This window comes from Delphinus delphis, chromosome 19 (assembly GCF_949987515.2).
Source record: "Delphinus delphis chromosome 19, mDelDel1.2, whole genome shotgun sequence".
NCBI classification, from domain to species: Eukaryota; Metazoa; Chordata; class Mammalia; order Artiodactyla; family Delphinidae; genus Delphinus; species Delphinus delphis.
This window is the reverse complement of record NC_082701.1, coordinates 33523381-33528903: the sequence shown is the minus strand read 5'-3', so window position 1 is coordinate 33528903 and position 5523 is coordinate 33523381.

The window sequence follows — 5523 nt, the reverse complement described above, 5'->3', positions numbered from 1 at the left end:
CATATTTTAACTCACATAACTCCCTAAAATTCTTTGTTAACCATGAACCCACATTGCACATTATAAAGCTAACATCTAAAAGTTTTCACCACAAGTATAAATAGGTACAAACAGAGCACTAGCTGCTCTAAATATCAGCATTTTAATAAAGCACGACATGGCTCTTCTTAATGTAGCCAGTGAGGTACAAAACCCCAAGTGATCAGATACCTGCCAACATCCATTTGAAAAATGCAGGGCTTCCCTGGTGGCACAGTGGTTAAGAATCTGCCTGCCAATGCAGGGGACACGGGTTCAAGCCCTGGTCCCGGAAGATCCCACATGCTGCGAGCAACTAAGCCCGTGCGCCACAACTACTGAGCCTGCACTATAGAGCCTGCGAGCCACAACTATTCAGTATGCGAGCCACAACTACTGAAGCCTGTGCGCCTAGAGCCCCTGCTCTACAACAAGAGAAGTCACCACAATGAGAGACCCGTGCACTACAACGAAGAGTAGCCCCTGCTCGCTGCAACTAGAGAAAACCTGTGCACAGCAATAAAGACCCAATGCAGCCCAAAATAAAATAAAATGTAAAAATTTTTAAAAAAAGAGTTAAAAAGAAATGCAGTTGGAATTTGTACATCACTTCTTTTTCCCTCAAAATCGTTATTTTCATGGTATTGTCCCTCATTGAATTTGTTTCTAATGTAATATATTTTGGGGCTTAAAAGTCTTGTATTGACCCTCCATATTTTTCAGCCGTGAAACCATATCTATAGACTGAGATTATTATTTTTTTCTCTCTGAACATAAGGCTGAAAAAGTTTTAAAAATGTTTCTTTAGGTGTGATTTATAGTTACCTTGACTACTACTATGCAATTGATCAAAACCACATATATATGTTAAATTTTTTTAATTTATTTTTTTGAAGTATAGTTGATTTACAATATTGTGTTAATTTCTGCTGTACAGCAAAGTGATTCAGTTATACATATATATACATTCTTTTTCATATTCTTTTTCATTATGGTTTATCATAGGATATTGAATATAGTTTCCTGTGTTATATAGTAGGACCTAGTTGGTTATCCATTCTATATATAATAGCTTGCATCTGCTAATCCCAAATTACCAATCCATCCCTCCCCCACCCCCTCTCCCCCATGGCAACCACAAGTCTGTTCTCTATGTCTGTGAGTCTTATAAATTCATTTGTGTCATATTTTAGATTCCACATATAAGTGATATCATATGGTATTTGTCTTTCTCTTTCTGACTTACTTCACTTAGTATGATAATCTCTAGATCCATCCATACATATGTTAAATTTTTTGATAAATTTACTACTGACCTTTAAAAGCAAAACTTCAGTGGAATTGCAAATCTTGGGGAGATGGATGTGAGTGATTGTGGTGCCTTGACAACAAAAGACTTTGAAGACAGCCAACTTCCTCTTCATCCCTTGGTGCCCCAGGCATTTTTACACCTGGAACCAGAGCCCCCCCCCCCCAAGTAAGACTTAGACTGTGCAGGAAGTATGCTTATTTTTGGTAAAGAGAGAGGAGTATGATTTTGAAAGGGGAGGAAAAGAAAGAAGTCCTCATCAACAGCACTTCCTTGGGCAGATCAGTTTAAGAAAAAGTACATATAGAAGTTGAGGATCTAGAAATTCCCTTAAAATTTGCCTGTGCACCCATATCCCACTACTCGCATGGCTCCTCCAATTTGAAGGTTATGCTAGCTCAAAGCAGTGTGTTGGGGTGGGATGGATGGGGGGGTAGGGAGCAGGGAGGTCATTTGGCCAAGTCTTACATTTTTGAAGGGTTTAGGTTGTTTAATTAGGATGTTTGAGTTGTCATCAAATGAATATAAATTCGCAGAGATAGAATGGCAATTTTTTTGGTAACTTTCTCTGGGCACTTCTTCACCTTTTGGAATATACCTTAAAAGCCATAAAATAAGAGTGGCCCCAAGCCTCCCTCACTCTCTGATGGGGAACAGGGTGGGTCTTGGGGGGCTCTACAAGGGCGGGTGATGGTTGAGCTGAGTGAGGAAAAGCAAGAGTTTGTGGGGAAAAGATGGGCAGGGATATTCCAGGTAGAAGCACAGAGGTGAGAGAAACCAGAACCCTCATTGGGGTGACAGCATTGTTGGATCATGGGGTCTTAGAAGAAGCATGGTGGAAAACGAGGTGTGGCCAGACCACGAATGTCCTTGCACATCACTCCGAGGCCTTTGGACTTTATCCTGATCAGGAGAATGACATTAGCAGATTCCTTATTAGAAAGATTATACTGGCAGCTATGTGGAAGATGGATTGCAAGGAATTAGGAGGAGTTGGAGGGTGAGGGAGGATCTTACATTAGTTTCTGAATAAGGCTCTAGAGATGAGATGGATGGATAGATTGGGAGGTTGCGTCGACAGGATTTGGTAGAAGAGTCAAGGTTTCATTTATATGACCTCAGTTGATCAATGGGTCACAGCCAGGGATGAACAGAAGGATCATCTGGGGAGCTTGTAAAGACACCCTTGCCTGCCCCACCCTGAGACACGCAGCCTCTGGTGTGGAAGACCAGCCTGTTTTCCCTAGAAAATTCTCCTACTTCAGTTTCCCTTGTACACCCTTGGTTGAAGAGCACTGCACTGACTCTCAAAACACCCTGAGAGGAATATGGATCCAAGATTGGCAACTTTTCTCTGGCAAGCCTCAGAAAGTAAGGGAGGCTTCAGGCTATTTCTATCTTACGGATGTTAAGGTATATTTCAAAAGGTGAAGGAGTGCCCAAAGTTACCAAAAAAGTTTCCATTCTATCTCTGTGAATGTGTATTCATTTGGTGGCAAATCAAACACCCTAATTTGAGACCCTTCACCTTTGACTTAAAGAAACCAAGGCTCAAAGAGTTCTGAAATCAGAATTTCTGGAGCAGAGCTTACAAATAGGAAAAGTAATGCCTGGATTCGCACCAAGCTTTTTGGACTCCCAAGCCCTCTACTGCTCCGGATGTGCTGATCCTTGCCCACCTGCCCTATACAGTCCCAAGTGGGGCTGGTGTGTTTATACCTTGTGAGCCCCAGCTCCATCTATGGCTGCCTGAACTAGGAGGGACACCTAACTCCAGAGGAGCCACTCCCTCTAACCAGCTGAGAGTTTGATCTAAGACAGTGGCTCTTAAACCTTGCCCCTCATTGGAATCACTTGGGGAACTTAAAAAATATCCTGATTCCCAGGTCATATTCAAACCAGTTGTTATCAGAATCTGCTGGGGTAGGTGGAACCCAGACATCAGTAGTTTAAAAAATTCCCCAGGTGATTCCAGTTGCAGCTTGTGAATTAATACTCTAATGCTTTGGAGTTTACACTTGGGTTCAAACCCTGCCTCTGACATCCATTTATTTAATGAACAAATATTCATTGAGCATTCACTATGGAGAAGCTCTTTTTAGCTAGTAACACTGTACTTAATTTTTCTGAGTCTCAGAGTCATTTAATGCCACCTTGTTTGCATTAAGCAACACATATAAAGCACCTGGCAACTTGAAATATTAGACATTCAACAAGTATTAGTTCTCTCACACTACCCAACTTCTCCTCTCCTTGATCTTGCAGGAGGTAAATAAGAAGCTCCAGGTAGGAGGGGCCCAGAGTTGGAGTCCTCATTCTGGCCTTTGAAATTCAAATGAGTAACACAGGACAGGACAGGACAGAACACAATGAGACCTTTTAGCACTTTTGTCCCTTAAGCTAGATTTACTTGTAAGATTCCTATTCTAACATATTATAGGAGAGTGAATGGATTAAAAAAGGACTCTTGGAGAATCTCTCATCTACTACCCTTATTTTAAGATTAGAAATCAAACATTTGCTAGTGGAGACTGGATTCCATCGTAGGTTTGCAAACTCCTGGTCTAATGCCAATGCTGAAACATCAACCTTGCCTCCTAAGAAATGAAACTGAGAAGGACCCTGTGGGGCTCCTGGCCATGGAAGTCTTTCTATGTCCCCCATTTCTTATTTGTAGAGAGTAGACTCTAGCCTCCAAGACCTTCCCTGAGTTCCAAAGGGCAGATACCAACAGCGGCTAATCAGGGAAGGGAGGTTAGGGTCCTGATTCTGCCTCAAGGCATACACATAACAATATCTTCGAGCTCTTTACAGAACTTAAAACCCCCAACAAATGGAAGATGTTAGCATTCTTAAGTCCAGATTAAAGGAACTAGAGAAACTCATCAAGATTAAGAGACCACCTGAGACCAGATTAAAGGAGTGCGGGGGTGGGGGAGGGGTTGGGGGGGTGGGGGGGTGCCTGCACACACCCTAATCCTTATCAGCAACCCTGCCCTTGAACCACCGCTATAAAACCCCTCACCAAATCCTGCCTGGTTGCGATACACAGTTTTTGAGGTGCACGTGTCTTCTGTGTCCCCCTTTGCCTGGCAAAGCAATAAAGGTATTCTTCTCTACTTCACCTAAAACTCTGTCTCAGAGTTTCCATTCAGCTCTGGTGCACAGAGGCCAAGTTTTCGGCATCAGAACCATCATCACGTCTTTAATTTTTCACTCTAAGGAAAACTGGTAGCGGCGCATCATGGAATATTCTACCCCATGATCAGCACTCATTTCTGAAAGCTTCCCCAAATTAACATGTAAAACCATAATGCTTGCTTTACTAACATGACTGCACCCCACTCCCCAAACAGATTGCAGCCCCTAAGCCACTTCTACCTAGAAATTCTGAAGCCACCCCTGAAAATGCATCCTAGGATGTAAGGATTCAGAGATTTATGCCCTTCAGTGTGGACCCACAGGAAAATTGTACAGTTTTCCTGGGGAGTAGGTGGCTTCCAGCATGACACGAGGTCCAGCTACAAACCAGGTTTCTTCTCCAATTCTGTCCTTTCCCCTGGCAGCCTCCTGTGACTTGAGAAGGGGGTGAAAGGAAGGAGAGAGAAGGGCAGGTCTCTTCCTGAACCTCTCACATGAGGAAGACCCACTCAGGGAAGGAAATGATTCCCCTCCCTGTGCTGAGGCTCCCGACATGTCTGAACACCATTGCACCTCGGAGCGGTCCCTCATCTGTTTCTCATAAATAAACAAGGAAATTGAGGGCTGGCCCAAGTTCAAAGAGGAGGAGGCAACCTGAGCTGCAGAGTGGCTTTGACATCCCTACATTCCCTAAGGGACTGTACTGACCCCAGCCCATCATATGCCTCCTCAATGCTCTGAAAACATACCCCGACTTCCACAGCTATAATTAATGAATTTTGAATATATTAAAAAAATAAATGCCTCTGACAGGGTGCTGACTCCCCAACTTGCACCTGGTGCTTCGTCACCCACAACCTCTGAGATCAGATTAGGCTTTGTGAGCGAGAAGCCGGGGCTCGGGTGATTTCATCCGCGACAGGACTGCCTTTCCTAAAAATGAATCTTCCCCACCTATACCCTTATTCTCCTCTTCCTAACTTTTTGTTCATAGCTTTGAAGGCCAGAACATGAGCCCTTTGACAAGGCTTCCGTGACAGCCCAGGGAGGCCCCT